Source organism: Rhinoderma darwinii, chromosome 4 (assembly GCF_050947455.1).
Source record: "Rhinoderma darwinii isolate aRhiDar2 chromosome 4, aRhiDar2.hap1, whole genome shotgun sequence".
Taxonomy (NCBI): Eukaryota; Metazoa; Chordata; class Amphibia; order Anura; family Rhinodermatidae; genus Rhinoderma; species Rhinoderma darwinii.
Genome location: NC_134690.1, coordinates 191,134,156 through 191,159,247, shown reverse-complemented (window position 1 = coordinate 191,159,247; position 25,092 = coordinate 191,134,156). Strand labels below are relative to the sequence as shown.

General features: G+C 40.7%; 1 long non-coding RNA gene across 1 annotated transcript in view; it reads right to left on the bottom strand.

Moving 5' to 3' along the window:
* LOC142760972 (uncharacterized) overlaps nt 1-20,678 on the bottom strand; it is a 39,649-nt gene extending 18,971 nt beyond the window's left edge. The window contains exons 1-2 of the long non-coding RNA XR_012883471.1: nt 20,561-20,678; nt 16,115-16,387 (exon numbers count right to left, since the gene is read on the bottom strand). This is a non-coding gene — a long non-coding RNA (uncharacterized LOC142760972). The remainder of the gene's footprint in view (nt 1-16,114; nt 16,388-20,560) is intronic.
* Between the last annotated feature and the right edge of the window lie 4,414 nt (nt 20,679-25,092).

The window sequence follows — 25,092 nt, the reverse complement described above, 5'->3', positions numbered from 1 at the left end:
CCTTCTACCTTGGATGCCCTCATCCTGTTAGCCACCCGGGTTGATATGAGAATCCGGTAGCGCTCTCAAGAGGTTCGTCAGGAGAGCCGGGCCCACAGACCAGCACCCTCTGCCCAGAAACCACTATTGTCCACTCCTAGTGCGCTACCTGAGGAACCCATGCAGGTAGACAGAGTCCGGTTATCTGAACAGGAGAAGCAGCGCAGACGCTCCTCTGGACTTTGTATGTATTGTGGCCTCAAGGGTCATTTTGTGTGCCAATGCCCACAGAAACTGGGAAACTCCAGTACCTAGGGTTGGTCGGAGAGGCAACTCTAGGTGGAACGTCTCCAAATGTTAAAACCTCTTCCAAATTATCGATACCTGTGGCCATCGTCACCAGACAGACATCACATCCTTCCTCCGCCTATCTTGACTCTGGAGCGGCTGCTAATTTTATCCACCAGGATCTAGTGGATCGGTTTCAACTACCCACAGTCCGTCTGGAGAGACCCCTGGCAGTTGCTTCTGTGAATGGTCTACCGTTGCCTGATCCAATCATGCTCATCACTGAGCCATTGCCACTACGGGTCGGAGCTCTTCACTCAGAACAGATCACCTTCCTGGTACTACTCAAGGCTATCAATCCTATCCTGCTGGGTCTGCCATGGCTCTGTCTACACGCCCCGACATTCGACTGGAGTTCTGGAATGGTTCTTCAATGGGGTCCCAGATGCCATAGCCATTGCCTGTCACAAGTCCGTCCTGTTGTGCCCCCTCTGCCTCAGTCACTCTCTGATCTACCTTCTCAGTATGCCAGTTTTGCGGATGTCGTTTGCAAATGAGAGGCTGAGACGTTGCCTCCACATCGGAATTATGACTGTCCCATTGAACTGGTTCCCAATGCTTCTCTTCCCCGTGGACGAGTATATCCTCTCTCCTTGCCAGAGACTTTATCGATGTCAGCCTATATCAAGGAGAACTTGGAGAGGGGTTTTATTCGAAAATCTTCCTCCCCGGCCGGGGCAGGATTCTTCTTCGTTAAAAAGAGAGATGGATCTCTCCGACCCTGCATTGACTACCGTGGTCTCAATCAGATCACAGTCAAGAACAAATACCCGTTGCCACTCATTTCCGAGCTGTTTGATCGCATACGAGGAGCCAAAAATTTTTCCAAGCTAGATCTGCGGGGGCCTATAATCTAATCCGGATTCGCCGGGGTGACGAATGGAAGACAGCATTTAACACCCGCGATGGGCACTATGAATACCTAGTGATGCCCTTCGGACTGTGTAACACTCCCGCAGTATTTCAGGAGTTCGTTAATTATATCTTCCGAGATCTCCTCTATATGTGTGTTGTAGTTTATCTCGATGATATTCTAATTTTCTCCCCAGATCTGTTGACCCATCGGAGGCATGTTCGTCAAGTTCTTCTGCGACTGAGAGAGAATAGCTTGTATGCCAAGTTAGAGAAATGCACCTTTGAAAAGAGGTCTTTGCCCTTCCTGGGCTATGTCATCTCGGATCAAGGCCTTAAGATGGAACCTGAGAAGTTAAAGTCTGTCCTGGAATGGCCACGTCCTCAAGGCCTAAGGGCCATACAGCGGTTCCTGGGTTTCGCCAATTTCTACCGGCAGTTTATTCAGAACTTTTCTTCTCTGACGGCCCCCATCTCTACCCTTACCAAGAAGGGTGTGAACACCAAGGTATGGACTCCAGAGGCAGAGTCCGCATTCATTAGCCTCAAGAAAGCCTTCACTTCAGCTTCGATCCTCCATCACCCTGACATATCTCGGCAGTTCTCACTAGAAGTGGACGCTTCCTCTGTTGGTGCAGGTGCACTTCTGTTCCAGAGGAGCTCCAAAGGAAAGGCAGTAGTATGTGGCTACTACTCAAGACTGTTTTCCTCTGCTGAGCGCAATTACTCCATTGGAGATCGGGAGCTACTGGCTATCAAATTGGCCCTGGAGGAGTGGAGACATCTTTTAGAAGGCGCAGCTCACCCCATCCTGATCTTCACCGACCACAAGAACCTCACCTACCTTCAGTCCGCTCAAAGACTGAATCCTCGTCAAGCCAGGTGGTCACTGTTCTTCAGCCGTTTCCAATTTCTGCTCCACTACCGTCCCGCTGACAAGAATGTGAGGGCCGGTGCCCTGTCCAGATCATTTGAGACGGAAGACACGGTGGAGTCCCTTCAGACGATCATAGACCCATCCTGCGTTGTCACCGCCAATCCTCTGCAGCTTAGAAATATCCCTCCGGGGAGAACTTTTGTTCGGTTGGCAGACAGAAAAAGAATTCTCCGCTGGGGACACAGTTCTAAACTAGCTGGGCACGCCGGTGTCCGTAAAACCCAAGACCTGATCGCTCATCACTTCTGGTGGCCCACGCTACCTAAGGATGTTCTGGACTTTGTCTCTGCTTGCACGGTCTGTACCTCTAATAAAGCGACTCACTCCAAGCCTGCCGGCTTGCTTCAACCCCTGCCTGTACCCAGTGCCCCCTGTCAGCACATCGCTATGGACTTCGTCACAGACCTTCCTCTCTCAGCAGGATGCAACACCATCTGGGTGGTGGTGGACCGGTTCTCTAAGATGGCACATTTTATCCCGCTGACCGGCCTACCCTCTGCTCCTCGTCTGGCGATTCTCTTCATTCAGCACATTTTTCGCTTGCATGGCTTGCCTCTTCACATTGTGTCCGACCGAGGGGTTCAGTTTACCTCTAAGTTCTGGAGAGCCCTCTGTAAACTCCTGGATGTGAGTTTGGACTTTTCCTCTGCCTATCACCCCCAGTCCAATGGGCAAGTTGAGAGGATCAACCAGATCATGGAAAATTATCTCCGCCACTTCATCTCTTCACAGCACGATAACTGGGTACAGCTTCTTCCATGGGCCGAGTTTTCTTACAATAACCACACAAGTGAGTCCACCACTTCCACTCCGTTTCATATCATGTACAGTCAACATCCCAGAGTTCCTCTTCCTGTATCAACTTCATCTCAGGTACCCGCTGCTGACTCTGCATATGGGGATTTCCTGCAAATCTGGCAACAGACCCGGTCCTCTATTTTGCTGGCGGTAGATCGCATGAAGCAAAAGGCAGATACCAAGAGAAGAGAGCCGCCTCAGTATCTTCCTGGGACTAAAGTCTGGCTGTCCTCTCGGAACATTCGCTTGAGGGTGCCTTCATACAAGTTCGCTCCCAGGTTCCTTGGCCCTTTCGAGATCCTGCAACAAATTAACCCTGTCTCCTATAAGCTGCGGCTGCCTCCTACCCTTAGAATCCCTAACTCCTTCCATGTGTCCCTCCTGAAACCAGTGGTCCTGAACCGCTACAGCAAGACTTCTAGTTCCACAGTTGCTCCCAGCGGTCCTTCTGATGCATTCGAGGTAAAGGAGATCCTGGACCGCAAGAGAGTAGGAGGAAGGACTTTCTATTTGGTGGACTGGAGAGGGTTTGGTCCTGAGGAGAGGTCCTGGGAGCCAGAAGAGAACCTCAGCGCCCCTACTCTTATTAAAAAGTTCCTCTCTCACTCTGGCCCCAAGAAGAGGGGGCGTAAGAGGGGTGATACTGTAGCGCCCATGGCCGCGGGCCGTCGGGTTTACTCACCTCCCGACGCCCGCAGCCATGGATCTGTGAGCGCTGGCCTCCGTCTCCCTCCTAGGAGATGCCAGCGCTCACTTCCTCTCCGTTCGGCTGGGTCCCATAGGGTGCGCGCGCACGCTCGCGCCCGGCCTTAAAGGGCCAGCGCGCGCAATTAGGAAATCGTCATCACAATCAACTGCCACGATTTCCTGGTCTATAAGAAGGCCCCTGGCCTTCTAATCCTTGACTGAGCGTTGTTAGTCTTTCCCAGTCTGTCTCGCAAATGGTTCCTTAGTGTCTCTCGTTCCAGCTGTTACCCGTGCCCTGTTACCGTTCCTGTATTCCGTATTGTTCCTGTGCCTACCAGCGTTCAAGTGTCTTCTGCCACGTCAAGTGCCATCTGCCACATCAAGTGCCATCTGCCACGTCAAGTGTCTTTTGCCATGCCAAGTGCCACCTGCCATGTCAAGTGCCATCTGCCACGTCAAGTGCCATCTGCCACGTCAAGTGTCTTCTGCCACGCCAAGTGCCATCTGCCACGTCAAGTGCCATCTGCCATGTCAAGTGCCATCTGCCACGTCTAGTGTCATCTGCCACAACAAGTGTCTACCGCTTCATTGGATACTGCCCGCCACGTCTGGCGCCACTTGCCACACCTGCCTCCATCCGTGCTGAAGCCACAGCCACCGCCCAGACTATTTCAGGTACCCAAGCATTACTGTCTGCCATTTACTTACGCATAGACTGTGACCTGGTCAGCTGCCTCCCCACTACGGCGGAGCGGCCTAGTGGGTCCACATACCCTTTGCCCGTGACAGTTCACTGATGAGCTGCCAGTACCAGATATTCAGGGGGACAGTGATAAAGGTTCCCCACCAAATATTACCTGCTTAACACAGAAAGAAGTACAGCTACGTCTGAGCAAATTAAATATTGATATATCCCCTGACCCAGACGGCATACATCAACGAGTTTTAAGGGAATTAAGCTCAGTATTGGACAGACCATTGTATCTCAACTTCTTAGACTCAGGATCAGTGCCACAGGATTGGAGGACGACTGATGTACCAATATTTAAAGTGTAGCTAAACGTTCTATAAACTTCTGACATGGCATAGTGACTTGTCAGAAGTTTGGATTGGTGAGGATCCAAGCACGGAGACCCCCACCAATCGCGAGAACGAAGCAGCTGAAGTGCTCGTGTGAGCACTCAGCTGCTTCGTGTCTGTTCTGCTTTTTCCGGAAATAAATGTATCATGTATAGACTCAATACAAATTCTATGAGCCCCTACCCTGATACATCGGCTTTCCGGAAAAAGCCGAACAGAAACGAAGCATCTGAGTGCTTCAGCTGCTTCGTTCTAGCGATTGGTGGGGTCTCCGTGCTCAGACCCCCACCAATCCAAACTTCTGACATGTCACTATGACATGTTAGAAGTTTGTCGACTGGTTATCTACACTTTAAGAAGGGTAAAAAGCTGAGTAACTACCGTCCAGTAAGTTTGACATCTGTGGTATGTAAAGTATTTGAGGGTATTCTAAGAGATGAAATACAAGAGCATAGAGCAGAGGAAAGTCTAATAACTGATAACCAGCATGGATTCATGAAAAACAGATCGTGCCTAACTAACATTCTCTGTTTCTATGAGGAGGTAAGTGCAAATCTGGATGCTGGTCATGTGGCTGATGTGATTTATTTGGATTTTGAAAAAGCTTTTGATACTGTTCCACAAAACAGTCTTGTTCTGAAGCTACATACACAGGGACTGGGGGAACGTGTATGCAAGTCAGTAAAGAATTGGGTAAGGGAAAGAAAACAAAGAGTTGTTATAAATGGAACTAACTCAAAATGGGTTGAAGTTTGCAGCGGTGTTGGGCACAATTCTTTTTAATCTCTTTATTAATGACCTTGTGGATGGGATTGATAGCAAGGTGTTAGTTTTTGCTGACGATACAAAACTTTGTAGGATACTTAAAACTCAGCTTGACTTTAATATATAAGCTGGCAGCATGGGCAAAAACATGGCCGACGAAATGTAATGTTGATAAATGTAAAGTAATGCACCTAGGACGCAATAATAGCATTAATTCATATACATTAAATGGAATAAAACTGGGGATAACGGAACAAGAGAAAGACCTGGGTATTCTGGTAACAAATAAGCTAAGCAGCACTAAATGTCAAGCAGCAGCTACAAAATCAAATAGGATTTTAGGGTGTATAAAAAGAGAGGTAAAAACCCAGGATTCAAATGTAATATTACCCCTCTATAGATCCCTTGTAAGGCCACATCTAGAATATGGAATTCAGTTTTGGGCTCCACATTGTAAAAAGGACATAGAAGAACTGGGTAGGGTTCAATGTCGGGCAACGAGACTATTAAATGGGATGGGAGGTGTCGCTTACAATGAAAGGCTAGAAAAATTGGTCTTGTTCAGCTTGGAAAAAATACATTTTAGAGGTGATCTTATTAATATGTCTAAGTATATGTGTGGTCAATACAGAGAACTAGCACATGATCTGTTTCTTCCAAGGACTCTATAAAGGACAAGGGGACACCCATTGCGTGTGGAAGAAAGACGTTTCAGACATCAATGAAGAAAAGGGTACTTTACAGTTAGAGTTGTCAAGCAATGGAATGCCCTTCCCCAAGAGATAGTGATGGCAGATACTATGTCATGATTTAAAAAAAGTCTAGATGCTTATTTATTGATGAATGGCATTAAGGGGTATAATTAATCAAGCAATGAATGACGTGTAATTTATTGAGAAATGTTGAACCTGATGGACCTGTGTCTTTTATCAACCTATGTAACTATGAAACTGACTGGGACAACGGATAAACTGTATGTGAATGGTCCCTTATCAATCAACAAAATTCTAATATATATTTTCAACTTAAAGGCTATGCACACCTTTCAATGTTTTATTTTATTTTTTATTAAATTGATGTTTTATTTGATTGTAAATATTTTTTCAATTGACTAACATTAAAAAAAAAAAAAATGCTTTTACGATGCAGCCGAATCCGTTAACAAAGTGAACTGACGGCTCGGCTGAGAGCAGGTCCTGTTTGTGTCTAGCGAACTTCACAGCTTTTGTGTATAGAGCATACATAAAAGCTCTATCTTAAAAGCTTAATGTCAATGAACATTTCTTTTAGAATCACATAAAGCAATTATATATATATATATATATATATATATATATATATATATATATATACCAAAATTTAAGCAGCACTCGTGTAATAAAGTGGTGGGTGCAAAGCAACTAAGAGCTTAATCCACCACTCAAAATACCATACAAGAAAAAAGATTGCAGCACTCCAGCAAGGTCCAGTAAAAAAATCTGTGGTTTTATTTGCCCATGTTTAGAGCCAAGCAACGTTTCAGTTCCACCATGGAACTTTTTAAAACAAACAGTTCCATAGTGCAACTGAAACGTTGCTTGGCTCTAAACATGGGCAAGTAAAACTACAGATTTTTTTTACTGCACCTTGCTGGAGTGCTGCAATCTTATTTCTTGTGTATATATATATATGTATATTCACACACACACACACGTGTGTATATATATATGCTTGATAAAGGTCCTATTGTTGGACAGAAACGTCGCTGTTTGTTGGCTGAATAAACCACTTTATTTTCACCACTTTGAGTGCTGCAAGATCTCTACTTTTATATATATATATATATATATATATATATATATATATATATATATATATACATACATATTTTTTTATTCTATTTTATTTTTTTTACAATTATTTTATTTATTTATTTTAATTAAAAGAAAATACAATAAAAAACATATTTTTACATTTTCCTCCTACTCCCACCCCCCACCCTCTCAAGACCGATCTTGGTTGAAGAGATGAACAAAACAAAGAGAGCAAAAATTCGTACCACTCCCCCCAATAGGTTTTACAGTGTTTGCCTTGATTATAGATTTTCTCATATTTCATTATAATTTTCACCTTATTTATCCAAGCATTAACCTCTGGTGGGTCGCTAGATGTCCACTTTCTAACTACTAATAATTTTGCTATAAACTATAGTTTTATTAGTCCACATTTTTTTTTCCTTAGAAATGTTTCATTCGGAATCATCACCCAACAATACCAGTTGAAGTTGAAACATTATATCTGGGTTAATTTTTTCCAATTTTTTTTTTCAAGATTCTATCCCAGCAATCAGCAATCTTAATACAATTCCATAGCATGTGCAAATAGTTTGCTTCCGCTGCACCACATCTGGGGCAGTTAGAAACTTTATTAATAGAGAACTTACTCAAAAGGGCTGGGTATAATAAAGCCTATGTATCAAATTGAACTGAATAAGCTGATGGTTCATGCTTATCGATACTTTACAAATATTTTGAAATATTATGTTCCAATTAAGAACACAATCGTTATTCAATTCCTTCTCCCATTTTATAACACAATTTCCTTGACTTTATTTCCATCAGGGATTTATATAACCTAGAGAGCGTTTTTTTTTTCACATTTGTATTCTTTCAGTTTTTTGTAAAAATCAATCCATATAGTCGTTATTGAGAGGATTTCTATCTTTGAATTTATCAAGTGCTTGCTTTAATTGAATATAGGAGAATCTTTCCATCTCCGTCAATTCGAAACCAACTGATAACTTTTCCCATGTTTTGATTTTTCCTCCTCCCATTATATCTAGTACATATCTAATCCCTCTAAGTTTTAATAGTGGTAACTCTGGGATAGGCTTACATTCTTCTATATTAAGCTTATGCTATAACGGGGAAAAGGATAAAAGCCATTTCGACCAGTCATATTTCTTAAACTATTCCAGCATTCATGCAGGAGTTGTGCCGTTAACACGTTTTCCATGACTCCAGAGTTTAATTGACCAGATTCTAACAGCTCATAAATATCTGAAAAGCGGCCTTTAATGTTAGTAATCATCCATTGTAGGAACTCGACCTTATCCCGTTCTTGTATATATTGTAATTGTGCTGCTAAGTAATATACTCTAATATCTGGAAATGCTAGTCCTCCTTGCTCTCTTGGGGGACATAAGTAATCTAGCTCAATTCGAACTCTCTTCCTTCCCTAAATCAGGTTATTAAAGATAGTTATGATTTTCTTAAAATATTTATCTTGTATCCATACCGGGGTAATCCCAAAAACACTTTTAGGGATCAACACTGTTTTAATCAAAACAATTTTATTGGCATTTAATATAGGCAATTCGTTCCATATTTTTGTTTGTTTTTTCATTTCTGTTATAAGGGGGAAATAATTATAATCCAAAAATTATTTTATATTATTTGAAATTTCTATACCCAAATATCTAAAGCTGTCTCCTGGATATATGATTCAATTTTTTTTGCAATACTAATCACTTTTATCTAGTGGCATTAATATGGATTTTTCCCAATTGATCTTTAGACCAGAATATAATCCAAATCTTTGAATAACAGATATAACTATAACTATAACATTTTTGATCCGGGTTTATAAAAAAAAATAGCAGGTTGTCAGCCTATAAAATAATTTTATCCTCTTCCCTCCTAGCTCCAAAACCCACAATATTTCCATCCTCTTTGATCAAACAGGCGAGAGGTTCCATTGCCAATGCAAAGAGTAGGGGAGAAAGAGCACAACCCTGTCTTGTGCCCCTACTTAAATTGAAAAATTCTCACCATTTATGTTAATGTTTGCTCTAGGGCCATTAAATAATAATTTGATCATTCTTATAAAAGATTCTCCAAAACCTTGCTTTCTCATGACCGCCCATAAGCAACCCCACTCCACTGTGTTAAATGCTTTAACTGCATCAAGATACAGAATGGAGCTTCTCCTGGTGCAACTTGAATATTCCCAAACACCCAATGGACACACTGTTTGACCGTTCTACCAGAAATAAATCCCTGCTGATCACTATGTACTACAGTAGAAATTAAAATAGCTAACTTTCCCGCCAACACTTTGGCGAAAAGTTTAGTATTCGTGTTCAATGGGGAAATAGGTCTATAAAATTCCATTCTTTCCGGACATTTACCTGGTTTCAGAATCAAAGCAATATTAGCTTCTACCATTGAACTTGGTAATCTGCCCTCTACCACTGCCGAACGCAATGTTTTTAACAGGGCTGGTAATAGTTCTTCCCCAAATGTTCTATACAGTTCAAATGGGAAACGATCCTAACCTGGAGTTGTATTTCCTTTAACGCTATTCAATGCATTTCTTAATTCATCCAGGGAGATTGGTCGATCTAACTCATCTTTCTGAATATCAGACAAGGGGGAGAAAAATAATCTAGAAAGAGCTCCAATTGTTCTTCATTATACTTTTCCGGAGCAATAAAATTCTGAATAATAATCCAAGAATTCTGATCTGATTTCATAATCTTGATTACTTATATTCCCTCTTTTATTAAGAATTGCCAAAATATTACTCTTCTGACTTTGATTTTTAATGATACTCATTAATAATTTATTTGGTGTTCCTGATTCACAGAAATTTTTCTGCCCCAAGAAAAATATTAAATAATAATTAATTAATAATATTAAATTATCTTCCGTAGGGGTTTCAAAGTATTTTCCCTCCAACAAATTTGTACTTAGTTCTTTTCCCTGCTCAATCTTATTATATTCTCTTTTTAATATAATAATTCTTTCAAAAAGGATAGCCCTTATACAGTCTTTTAATGTTTCCCAAACAATTAAGTCTGGGGCAGTCTCCCAGTTTAGTAATAAAATATTATGAATTTCAACTTTGATATTTTCAGGGTCTTGTAATAATGAAAACCAATGTGGATTAATTTTTATCAGCTTAGCGAATTCTTTTTTTTTCATTTGTTTTCATGTCCACAATAAGTGGAGTATGATCCGAAATGCTTTCATTGTCATATTTTATTTTCCCAATAGGTGTAACAAGTGATTCACTACACAATACCAAGTCAATACGTGACATGGTATGGTGTGAACCACTATAACAAGAGTAGATTTACTCTTTAGGGTTTTTCATTCTCCATATATCTACTAGACCCTCTTCTTCACTTATCCTAGCCAATGATGTTTTAATTGGGCTCTTATTTCTTAGAGCAAACCCTATCCATTACCTAGTCCATAACACAATATATATATATATATATGGGAGAAAGGCTCTAGAGGACAGAGCTGAAACGTTGCACAGGGGGCAATAAAAGTACCCTATTTTCACATTTACTGCGGAGTGCTGCCTATTTTTTGAATATTATCAAGTTTGGAGCGTGGTCTGTTCCTGAGGATTTGCACCCACCATACACCGGTGCTGCTAGATATATTTGTTTATCTATATATATATGTATGTATATATATATATATATATATATATATATATATATATATATATCTATATATATCTATATATATATATATATATATATATATATATAGATATATATATATATATATATATATATACATACAGTACCAATCAAAAGTTTGGACACACCTTCTCATTCCATGGTTTTTCTTTAAAGGAACACATAAGGAATTAGGTGGTATACAAAAAGTGTTGTTCAAAGTAGCCCCTTTTGCTTTGATGACAGCTTTGCACACTCTTGACATTCTCTCATTCAGCTTCATGAGGTAGTCACCTGTAATGGTTTTCAATTAAGGTTGTGTCCGGGGTGTCCGTGATTTTACCGGACACGATAGCGCAGCATGCTGCTCTATTGTCTACAGTAAACTCTGGTAAACCCTGCTGGATCTGCGATGGATGCCCCTAAGGGAGCCTCCATTGCAGATGTGAACAGTTGTAAGCAGATGTGAACAGAGCCTAACAGGTATACCTTATCAAGCGTTAATTTGTTGAATTTCTTGCCTTCATAATGTGTTTCATACTATCAGTTGTGTTCTGCAGAGGTAGAATTTGAACACGCTTCCATACAGCGTTTAGCCCTATTAAACTACTGTTCTAATTCACATTATGGCAAGAGCAACTCAACTAAGTACAGAAAAATGACAGTCCATCATTACTTTAAGATATGAAGGTCAGTTAATCCGTAAAAATTTCAAGAACTTTGAAGGTATCCTCAAATGCAGTCATGAAAACCATCAAACGCTATGATGAAACCGGCTCTCATGAGGGCCGTCTCAGGAAAGGAAGACCAAGAGTTACCTCTGTTGTAGAGGATAAGTTTATTGGAGTTAACAGCCTCAGAAATCGCTAGTTAACAGCACCTTAGATTAGAGCCTACATAAATTCTTCACAGAGATCAAGTACCAGACACATCTCAACATCAACTGTTCAGAGGAGACTGCGAGAATCAGGCCTTTATGGTTGAGTTACTGCAAAGAAGCCACTACTGAGGAGCAAGAAGAAGAATATAATTGATTGGGCCAAGAAACAAAAGGAATGGACATTAGACCAGTGGAAATCTGTACTTTGGTCTGATGAGTCAAAATGTAAAATTTTCAGTTCCACCCGCCATGTGTTTCTGAGATGCAAAAAAGGTTTCTACATGTGTGGTTCCCACACATGAGGTGTTATAGTGTGGGGGGTACTTTGCTGTTGACACTGTTGGTGATTTATTTAAAATTCAAGGAACACTTAACCAGTATGGCAACCACAGCATTCTTTAACGACATGCCATCCCATCTGGTTTGTGCTAAGTAAGACCATCATTTGTTTTTCAACAGGACAATGAATCCCAAGCACACCTCTAGACTATGTAAGGGCTATTTGACCAACAAGGAGAGTTATGGAGTGCTGCGTCAGATGACATGGCCTACACAATCACCTGACCTTAAACCCAATTGAGATGGTTTGGGATGAGTTGAAGCGCAGAGTGGAGGACAAGCAGGCAACAAGTGCTCAGCACCTCTGGGAACTCCTTCAAGACTGTTGGCAAAGCATTCCATGTGGCTACCTCATGAAGGTGACTGAGAGAGTTCCAAGAGTGTGCAAAGCTGCCATCAAAGCAAAAGGGGGCTGCTTTGAAGAATATAAAATATAAAACATTCTGGTTTGTTTAACACTTTTTTTGTTTACTACTTAATTCCATATGAGCTTTAAAATGTGAACAACATGTGGCAGTTAATCAAGTACAACCCTAGTGTTTATTAATGTGAACATAAAACTAGTCGGATACTTATGATAGCGTGATGAAAATAGTAATCAAAGTATATACTATATACACTTAATTGATTTTTTCAATATTTTTTGTGTTTTTAAGCAATTCTTTAATTGACTTTTATAAAAAAAAATACTTTCTGAAATATAACTTCTATGTATCATTCTCTCTCAGCTGATTTAATCAGTGCAACAGAACTGATAACTCGGCTGAGAATGATTCCTAGGTGTCTTACACACAGGATCCACCTAATATTGATCACATCTAAGTGTATGAACTTAGATGTGATCAATGACCAGATGCTTACCACAAAACTCCTACTACTCCAACGGCAAAATATCACAATGCATGGAGTACATATGTACCACATACAGTGAAGGAAATAAGTATTTGATCCCTTGCTGATTTTGTAAGTTTGCCCACTGTCAAAGTCATGAACAGTCTAGAATTTTTAGGCTAGGTTAATTTTACCAGTGAGAGATAGATTATATAAAAAAAACAAAACAGAAAATCACATTGTCAAAATTATATATATTTATTTGCATTGTGCACAGAAAAATAAGTATTTGATCCCTTTAGCAAACAAGACTTAATACTTGGTGGCAAAACCCTTGTTGGCAAGCACAGCAGTCAGACGTTTTTTTGTAGTTGATGATGAGGTTTGCACACATGTTAGATGGAATTTTGTCCCTCTCATCTTTGCAGATCATCTGTAAATCATTAAGATTTCGAGGCTGGCGCTTGGCAACTCGGATCTTCAGCTCCCTCCATAAGTTTTCGATGGGATTAAGGTCTGGAGACTGGCTAGGCCACTCCATGACCTTAATGTGCTTCTTTTTGAGCAACTCCTTTGTTGCCTTGGCTGTATGTTTCGGGTCATAGTCATGCTGGAAGACCCAGCCACGAGCCATTTTTAATGTCCTGGTGGAGGGAAGGAGGTTGTGACTCAGGATTTGACGGTACATGGCTCCATCCATTCTCCCATTGATGCGGTGAAGTAGTCCTGTGCCCTTAGCAGAGAAACACCCCCAAAACATAATGTTTCCATCTCCATGCTTGACAGTGGGGACGGTGTTCTTAGGGTCATAGGCAGCATTTCTCTTCCTCCAAACACGGCGAGTTGAGTTAATGCCAAAGAGCTCAATTTTAGTCTCATCTGACCACAGCACCTTCTCCCAATCACTCTCAGAATCATCCAGATGTTCATTTGCAAACTTCAGACGGGCCTGTACATGTGCCATCTTGAGCAGGGGGACCTTGCGGGCACTGCAGGATTTTAATCCATTATGGCGTAATGTGTTACCAGTGGTTTTCTTGGTGACTGTGGTTCCAGCTGCCTTGAGATCATTAACAAGTTCCCCCCCTGTAGTTTTCGGCTGAGCTCTCACCTTCCTCAGGATCAAGGATACCCAACGAGGTGAGATTTTGCATGGAGCCCCAGATTGATGTCGATTGACAGTCATTTTGTATGTCTTCCATTTTCTTACTATTGCACCAACAGTTGTCTCCTTCTCACCCAGCGTCTTACTTATGCTTTTGTAGCCCATTCCAGCCTTGTGCAGGTCTATGATCTTGTCCCTGACATCCTTAGAAAGCTCTTTGGTCTTGCCCATGTTGTAGAGGTTAGAGTCAGACTGATTAATTGAGTCTGTGGACAGGAGTCTTTTATACAGGTGACCATTTAAGACAGCTGTCTTTAATGCAGGCACCAAGTTGATTTGGAGCGTGTAACTGGTCTGGAGGAGGCTGAACTCTTAATGGTTGGTAGGCGATCAAATACTTATTTCTCTGTGCACAATGCAAATAAATATATATAATTTTGACTATGTGATTTTCTGTTTTTTTATTTTTATATAATCTATCTCTCACTGGTAAAATTAACCTAGCCTAAAAATTCTAGACTGTTCATGTCTTTGACAGTGGGCAAACTTACAAAATCAGCAAGGGATCAAATACTTATTTCCTTCACTGTATGTGTAGGTCAAAATGAGCCAATACACACACAAAAAAAAGACCAAAACTAAGGAGCCACAAAATTAGCTTTAGCATCAAAATGTAAAAAAGCATGATAATAATCACTACAGCTAAAGCACCTGGCAAACTGTGATTGAACCGTTGACAGTCAAAACCTTGGAAATCAAGCACCCTCATGCAGCTTTGTATCAAAATGCGTGAAAAAAATCAAGTTTGTTATTAAATCCATCAAACAACCAAAATTATAAGAGGTGGGGTTTTTAGCAGTTAAATTGTTAAAATGGCTAACACATTTAAAACACAGATTACATTCCCCAAACAGTAAAATACCCCACAAACCCATAAACTTCCTAAAAGTAGACACCCTGAAGATTGTAAAATAGCTGCCCAATAGTCAACACTAACAACTAACTTAAGGCCAGTTTTTGAGGCAGTTTTTGGCACAGTTTTTTTGCGTCAAATAGTGAAGTAGACACAAAAGAAAGGAGATGCATCAGTCTTTTTTTTCTACCTTTCCCTCCTTTTGGATCCACTTATGGCCTTGGCTCAAAAAAACAAAGCCAAAAACTTTCACAAAAACGGAATTAAAACTGTGTGTGTGATCCTGACCTTAGGCAGCTGCAGTTTCTGTGTCTGCGAGACTCATTCTGTTAGAGATGAGTGGGAGCATTAAGTGGGAGACATCTAATTGGTCAGAGCACCACTGTTAAATCATACCAGGTAGAGCCCGCCCACTCAGCAAGTATGGAGAGAAAAAATGTACAGATATGTCCACCCTTACCTTTGCTTGAATTTAAATTTCTCAGTAAACAAATTCAATAAAATATCACAACATGTTAACAAAACCCTTGATAGGTTGCAACTCACATCACAACCCCTGGGTGGCCACACTTAGACACAATTAGAATAGGCATCTCATGATAGAGTATTGCAAAATACTTTGAGGAAATAATTAAATATCATAATAAATGTCCATAGTTACTTATTTTGCCATAAATTTGCTATTAAAGCTATAATTTTAATTTAATTTGCAACTTAAAGGGGTTGTCCAGTACCGGATAGGTCATCAGTATATGATCCGTGGGGGTCTGACACCCGGACCCTGCACCGATGAGCTGTTCCGGCTGCTTGCCGGCAAAGGATGTCATTTTACAGTATGCAATGTACGGAGACGGAAGCAGATGGCTCCGTACATTGCATAACGGCCGCGCTGCAGAACTGCAGCTCGGCCGATATTCCGTAACCGGAGCCACCTGCTTCCGGCATGGACATCCAGTGCCCGGAGGCAGCTGGATCATATCATATACTGATCATCTACTGATGATCTATCTGGTGGATAGGTCATCAGTTGTCCGGTAGTGGACAACCCCTGTAATCATAATATTCAAATTTTATTTGATAACTTAAATGCTAAAGAATTATTTATTAATTCAATATTAGAACATATTTGTATACTGGATACTTACATCGACAGGTTTGTCACCAGTTGCATGTCCTGCAATGATTGTACTGCCCTGAAAGTCAATAGGGTCTTTTTTTGAAGTTTGTCTTCTTTCAATTAACTTGCAGTCTACATAAAGTGAAACAATACTATGCTGGATGCAGATTCCAAGCTTGTGCCACTGACGATCAAAAAGATTATGGAGCTCTCGACTTTTGAAGGTGTAATGCAAGGTGGCTCCACCCTGTTTAGCTGTAAACTCCACAACTTTCTTCTCACCATCAATTAGAATCGCATCCTGGAAAACAAATTCATTTTTAATACTCATAAAATTTCTCTTATAATATAAACTATAGTTTGTATACATAACGTTTGAAGAACTAAGATGTTTTATTTAGAAAAAGTTTATAAGCATTGAATGGTACACATGATAACCACTGTTATTTAAAACTAATCACTGAGAGGTCTGTTAGTCATTTCTAAACATTTACAGTTTTAGGTTGTATGCACTTAAAATACGGCGCTAAATACAGATGAAAAATATGGAGCACTTTTGGGCCTCATCCTTTGGCTGTATTATGGCTTCAGGGCCGCACCTACCATGAGGCGAGTTGAGCCTGCAGAGTCTCAGAGGGGGTGGCATTACAGAGCTACTGGCTGAGGTTTCCTCCACTTATCAGCAGCTGCAAGATGTCCTGCTCAGTGTCAGGAAGGAGAGGGAGGAGAGCAGGGTGTCTGCACTGCTGCCGGCATGAAAAGGCTGAGGTGAAATCCTGCCATGGACTCACCACCTCTTCTACTGATTTTCTCTGGAGTCTGCCTGCACACCAAGAGAAGATCCATATAGGCAGCAGCCTGCACAAAAGGTAAATGTAATGTGTAGTGTGTACCGTATGTATGTACTGTATGTGTGAAGTGTGTAATGTATGTGTAATGTGCATTTGTGTAATGTATGTATGTATGTATGTATGTATGTATGTGTGTGTATAGTGTATGTGTATATATTTTTTAAATATATATATGTGAGTGTGTAATTTATACATGTACTGTATGTGTATATTTGTGTAGTGTGTGTATATATATTTCAGTGTGTGTGTTATATATGTATGTACAGTATGGCCTCACAGACACGACCGTTCTTTTGCGGCCACAATTTATCCGCATATTTGCGGATAAATTATGGAACCATTAATTTCTATGGCCCTATGACGGATCCGTATGGGGGCTGCAAATCCGGACCACAAAAACTCAAGACAAATAATTTTACCGTCCGGATTTGCGTATTCACCAATACTGGTGAATTGTTGTGAATCCTAATGACATACGCATGCACAACAAACCAGTGCGGTCGTGTGCATCAGGCCATAGTGTGAGTAATGTATGTATGTGTGTGCGCGCAGGTGCATATATATATATATATATATATATATATATATATATATATACACACACACACACACACACACACACACACACACACACACACACACAGGAAAGCCGATAAGAAACGAAGCGGCACAGTGCTCACCCGAGTGCTTCTGCGTTTTCATTTTAGCGGTCGGTGGGTTCTAAGTGCTCAGGCCCCCAATGATCAAAACTTCTGACATTTTACTATGGCATGTCAAAGGTTTATTTAAAGTTTAATTTCACTTTAAAGGAAAGGTATTTTTTTTTTAATGTGTTTTAAGTTATGGGCCTATTTTTTCTAACTATTTTAATATGTTCCCTTGTGTAACTGTATTTATTCATATGTGTGTACTAATTAAGTTGCGGCAGCCATCTTTATTAGCATCTGTGTATGTGTTTCTGCATGACACATACACAGGTACTATATGGCGCACCCATGCCATAGGAAAGTAGGGATGGGAACCGACCCTATCTTTTGCTGGAGCCGTTCTAGCTTTGAACTGTGCATGCTCTGTGGCATGCACGGTTGACAGGGGCCCGCAGCGACCCTCACTTCTAGTGGAAAACAGGCACCATTTTATCTAAGAGCGGCAGCCACTGCAGTCATCGTAGGAGTTGTCTGTCAATGAAAATGAATTGGCAGGCCCTGCCGGCTGTGAATGCAGGACCGCCCGTCAATTAATTTGAATTGCCGCCTCCTCCCGCCCCCCACCGTTACCTAAAACTTCAATGTGATTGCTAGTTACCCCCAGTCACATAGCTAATACAGGGACTCTCCTCTCACTTTAGTCCCTGCATTAGCATTTTCAGGTGCACGGAACCTCCCAAATGCGCCAGAATTATTAATAACTAATAATATTTCTGCCGGATCTCTAGGTCCTGCATGCCACAATAGAAACTACAGTTCATTGACCTCTAGTTTCTTATTGCAGCGCAGGGGAGAAGACAGAGGATTGCTGTGGGTGAGTATAAGTATTTTTATTTTTCATACTGGTTATGTTTTGTTTTTTGTTTTGCAAGTTCTGCTGGTCCCTTTGGACAACGTCATAGATTCGTTGGATTACTTCGATGATCTACATTTTTTTTAAATAAAATGGTCAGAGTGTTGTGTGGGGGAGTTTTTATTTCAATTAAAAAATAGTTTTTAATGTCTTTTTTATACTTCATTACTGTCTTCGTACTGGCCGCTGTTTGGCAATGTCCATTACTAAGGCAGGGCTCCGTGTTAGCCAGTAAAAAGGCTAGCACTAACCTCCCCATTATTACCCTGGTACCCACCGATATCTGGTTAACACTAAGCCCCAGCCTTAGTAATGGATGCTGTCAGATAGTGGGCATTACACTGGTGGTAATAAAGTATTAAAAAAACACAGAGACCTAAGAAACATTTATTTAATTGAAGTAAAAACTCCCTCACACAACCCGCTTTCACCACTTTATTTAAAAAAATGAATTAATAAAATGTAGATCATCAAAGTAGTCCAATAAATCTATGACATAGTCCAAACGGTCCATTGGAACCTACCAAAAAAATAAAAAATTTGTATGAAAAATAAAAAAAATTATACTTTCCTTCTCCCCTGCAACGCAATAGAAACTAGAGGTCAATGAAAAATAATTCCCCTTCATGTAACTCTGCTACCTATCAACTGAGAAGTCATTCATCAGAGGGAAAAATGTTTCCCCATGGCAGAGGACCTAGTCCCATGCCAAGGTGAAGCTTTCTTTTACTCCACCATCGGGAAACATTTTTTCCTCTGGTGGAAGATGTTTTCTATAGCAGTTCTATAGGGGTGGTGTTAGGGAGGGCAAACTCAGTGATTGCACAGTGACCCCAAAATGGGCCTCTACTCTTGGGCCATAGCTGTGTGCTTGACCCCAAAGCTACACTTTGCCAGCAAGATCTGGGTTGTTGGCTCCCTGCACCACCATTTTCTCTCATAGGCCACAGCTTGGTTTAGACCTGCGGTCTACAACAGTCCAAGAGCACGCTGATGACGTCAGTGGCTTAGCGCGACAATGTCCCTGCATCATGACATACGCGCTGGGCCGCTGAACTCAGCAGAAAGTCAGAACGTCTGGCTGGCGTTCCTTGTTTAGATTTGGGGGTCGCCTTTCTATAGTTCGCCTCATGCAGCAAAGGAGCTAGGTTCACCATTGTACGGCTTCATATATCATCTGAGTTGTACAGGGTTGCAAAAGGCCCTACTCTAATCTTTTGTAATCTAGCAGAATTTTTTTTTGGGCAATTGTACCAGTCGATTCCCTGTGGTGTCATAAATGTGCTTACTGTATTTAGCCATGCTAGTATGCTCTAAAGTGTCCCAGTGGTTTTCGTATTCAAACTTACATCTTTATTTACAACTGACCTTTTTCTGTTGTATTGCAAAAACAAACACAGATCAAATATTGACATAACATAGATCCTACACAGGCTCCATTGACAGAAATAATGTGGCTTTAAGATTTAAGAACATGCTGCACATTTAGAAATGTGGACTGTGTATAAAAAAAATTGCCATTTTAAAATTTACACTGCGTGAATAGCTCCATTGACTAATATTAGCTCCGTATTCGGGACCCTCCAAATACGGAGCTAATATTAACATGAAATACACAAGGTTTGAATCAGCCCTTTCAGTGGTGCTTTAACATACCGTAAGTCAGAATTATGTCACTCTCCGTTAAAGTCAGTAAACAATATTGAAACAGCCCGCTTGTCTGCTCCATATCTTTAACAGAAGCTTCTCCGCCAGCAACAAGGACCTGGCAACTCCGTTCTCAGTATAAGTAGGGGTCCTAGGGGTTGGAACCTCATGGTCAGATTTTTATGGCACATCGAGTCAACATGCCATAAGAATTTTCCTGGAGAACCCCATTAAGTAATCATATTGACAATTCAAACAGAGCATATGGAAAAAGTGGACATTATACAACAGTAAACAAATAGGCAAATAGAAACAAATATAAATTTTTTTTAAATTAGATTGAGAATATTTTAAAATGATCACATTTAATTATATTATTGAATTTTCATTTACAATGAGAATTAAATATTTCCCACCTGTAGGCTACCTGTATAGGTCAATGTTTTCCACAAAATCCAACGCTCCTTTTTTGTGCTTCGTCTTACACGGAAAAGGGCATTTATTGAGTATTCGTCTGGAAGTCCAGAGGAAAACACTTGTCTGTGAAGAAGATTTGCAAACTGTAAGAATCAACGGAATGTGTATTGTTTTTGTTGATATGTACTTGTATATTAAAATGTGTAATAGAAAAAATCCAGTATGCAGTCTCAAACAGATAGAGAGATTCAGATTCACCCCTAGACAAAAATGAAAACTTGACTGTGATCCTGAATCCTTACGACCGTTAACTGTGTACAGTTTTTCTTTTGTATGTTCAGATGTTGTGCTATAGTTGTGTTCTGTTATTGGAACTGCAGCTTTCTGACAGGTCATCCAGCCACTCAGACTTCCTCTATACTTCTCGGGTCTCTCTGGCAGGGAATCACAAAGAGACTCAGAACACTCCCATCTGTTTCACATCTGTCTCATTCACAGATTACAGAGGGTTTGTAGACTGTTTACATGGAAGCCCTTACAGTTGCAAGAAAAAGTAAGTGAACCCTATGAAATTACCTGGATTTATGCAATGATTACTGAGGAAATAAGGTCTGATTTTTATTTAAGTCACAATTCTAGACAAACACAATCGAACTAAACTGATAACACTCAGCAGTTGTACTGTTCATGTCTTTTATTGAGTATATTGAGTAAACATCCACAGTGCAGGGAGAAAAAGCACATGAACCTTTATGTCAATGACTTCTCCAAGAGCTAATTGGCAAACTGTGTTTCATTTAAGGAGATTAGATTGGAAGTGTGGGTTCCACAGGTGCTTTTCCTATTGAATAAAGGCACTAAAAGCCTAGTTACTGACAAATGTGTTCTTAAAAAAAAATTGGTTAGTGTGAACCATGCCTTGAGGCAAATAACTTTAAAAATACCTCAGAAGACATGTTATAGAGATGCAGAAAACTGGAAAAGGCTGCAAAAGTATTGCTAAAGACCTGGGTGTACATCAATCTACAGCTGGATATATTGTGTACAAATGGAGAAAATTCAGTACTGTTACTACACTCACTAGGAGTGGGCACAAAAGCACAACGGCAATCCTGAAAGAGATGAGAAAGAACCCTTCTAGGATGAAACAAAAGTGGAACTTTTTAAGTATAAATACACAACGTAGGGTTTGCAGGAAAGTACACAGGACACCAACACTAAAACCTCATTCCAACTGTGAAGCATGGAGAAGGGAGCATCATGCTTTGGGGCTGCTGGGACATCAGGGCCTAAATGCCTTGTGATAATTGAGGGGACAATTAATTCAAAGGTGTATCAAAACATTTTACAGCAGTCCATGACCTCAAGCTAAAGAGACATTGCATGATGCAACAAGACAATGACCCAAAGCACCCAAGTAAATCAACTAACGAATGGTTGACTAAAAGAAAGGAATTTGCATTTGCAATGATTATGTCTGAGTTCTGAGCTCAACCTTATCAAGATGTTGTGGCATGACCTGAAGAGGTCTGTGTATGCCAGGCATCCCAGAAATATTGATGAACTAAAACACATTTGCAGGGAGGAATGGTCCAAAATTCTTCTACAACATTGTACAAATCTTATTTTCAGCTACAGGAAACATTTGGTGGGTGTGATTGCTGCTCAAGGGGATCTACAGAAAATTAAATTTAGAGGTTTACTTACCTTTTCTCCCTGCACTGTGTATTTTTGCTCATATATACTGAATAAAAAACATGAACAGTACAACTGATGGTGTGTTATTAATTTAGTTAAATTGTGTTTGTCTGCAATTGTGACTTAGTTAACTATCAGACCATATGTTATAAAGTAATCAATGCAGAAATCTATATAATTCCAAAGGGTTCACTTACTTTTCTTGCAACTGTAAGGGTAAGTTCACACATAGAGCAAATACTGCAGATTTTCCACAATGGACTTCGTTGCGGAAAATCAGCAGCATATTACAGTATCAGTAAAGTGGATGAGATTTGAATAAATATCACATACACCCTGCATGAATGATAAACGGAAAAAAAATGCTCAGAAATTTACCTGCGGTGTGGTTTTTTAGTCTACAGCATATCAATTGTATTTGCATAATTGCTTCTTCTTTGTTGTGGGTTTTCCCCATTGAATTCAATGAGGAGGTAAGACCTGCAGCAAAGAGCAGATGTTGCGGTTTTTGTGGTGGAAAAGCTGCGATTCTGCCGCAAAAAACGCAACTCACGAGAAAAAAATCTTACACTTACCCGAATTTTGTGTTTCTTCATTCAGGCCGGCCTCCAGGGATGACATTTCATCCCATGTGACCGCTGCAGACAATCACAGGCTTCAGCGGTCACATGGGATGAAAAGTCATCCCAGGAGACCGGGCTGCAGGATGGCAGAGGGACTCGTTGCCATGGTTACGTAAGTATGAAACTCTTTTTTTATGTGTAGTTTTCCGCGGCGGACAATCCAGCTGAAAAACTGCCCCACAAATTGGTATGGTTTTATGGCAGGAATTCTTTGCGGTGCCCAGGGTGGATACGCTGTGTGCTTTTATGCAGCATATCCACCCTGTGTTAACATACCCTGTCTGCATAGTGGCAGTAGACACGCTAGTAGATCTTTAACCAAGACTATAACAAAGTTGCTTCATTTTTTTCATTTTAGATGCATTTAGGAAATTAAATGTGGCCCATGGTACAGACATGCATGGTTAGCAAGAGAGACATGTGCTTCACACACCTGGTACAATTGGTGGCACAATGTATCCTCAGAGAACCATATTAATATATTGCAAAATGTAAATTATCTTGTTACAGTACAATATCAAGGCCAGAGTCAACGCAGCTGTCTAGCAGAAAATTTTCGAGCACTTCATGCTTCCCTCTACTGACAAGCTTTATGGAGATGCTGATTTCATTTTCCAGCAGTACTTGGCACCTGCTCACACTGCCAAAAGTACCAATACCTGGTTTAATAACCACAGTATCACTGTGCTTGATTGGCCATCAAACTTTCCTACCTAAACCCCATAGAGAATCTATGGGGTATTGTCAAGAGGAAGATGAGACACCAGACCCAACAATGCAGACGAGCTGAAGGCCGCTATCAAAGCAACCTGGGCTTCTATAACAACTCAGCAGTGCCACAGGCTGATTGTCTCCATGCCACGCCGCATTGATGCAGTAATTCATGCAAAAGGAGCCCGACCAAGTATTGAGTGCATATACTGTACATACATTTCAGTAGGCCAACATTTCGGTATTAAAAATCTTTTTTTAAATTGGGCTTATATAATATTCACATTTTCTGAGACACAAAATTTTGGGTTTTCATTAACTGTTAGCCATAATCATCAACATTAATAGAACAAAATGCTGGAAATAGATCACTCTGTGTGTAATGAATCTATAAAATATATGAGTTTCACTTTTTTAATTGAATTACTGAAATAAATTAACTTTTTGATGATATTCTAATTCATTGAGAAGGTCTAGTACTAGTAAGAATTCAGACCCTTTGCAATGACACTTGAAATTTAGCTCTGGGGCCTCCCATTTCTGTAGATCATCTTTGAAATGTTTATACGCCTTGATTGGAGTCCACCTGTCGTAAATTCATTTGATTGGACATAATTTGGAAAGTTAAACCCATGTCTATATAAGGTCTCACAGCTGACCATGCATATTAGAGAAAAACCAAGCCATGAGGAGGAAAGAACTGCCTGTAGAGCTCAGAGACAGGATTATATGGAGGCACATATCTGGAGAAGGGTGCAAAAAAAGTTTCCAAGAGCACAGTGACCTCCATAATTCTGAAATGGAAGAAGTTTAGAATAAACAGGACTCTTCCTAGTGCTGGCCGCCCCCCCCCCCCAAACTGAGTAATCGGGGGAGAAGGGCCTTGGTAAGAGAGGTGACCAAGAACCCAATGGTCACTCTGGCTAAGCTCCAAAGATTCTGTGTGCAGATGGCAGAAACTTCCAAAAGGTTAACCATCACTCCACCAGTTTGGGCTTTATGGCAGAGTGGCCACAAAGAAGCTTCTCCTCAGTAAAAGACACATGAAAGTCCGCCTGGAGTTTGCAAAAAGCACCTAAAGGACTCTCAGAGTGTGGGAAACAAGATTCTGTGGTTTGATGAAATCAAGATTGAACTTTTTTGCCTCAATTCTAAGCGTCATGCCTTTGAGGAAACCAGGTATTGCTCATCACCTGTCCAATACTATCCCTACAGTGAAGCATGGAGGTAGCAGTATCTTGCTGTGGGGTTGTTTTTCAGTGGCTGGGACAGGGGGACTGGTCAGGGTTGAGGGAAAGATGAACATAGCAAAGTACAGAGATATTGTTAACGAAAACCTGATCCAGAGTGCTCTGGATCTAAGATTCTGCCAAAGGTTCACCTTCCAACAAAACAATGATCCTGAGCACACAGCCAAGACAACACAGGGGTGGCTTAGGGACAAGTCTGCGAATGTCCTTGAGTGGCCCAGCCAGATCCATGACTTGAACCCAATCGAA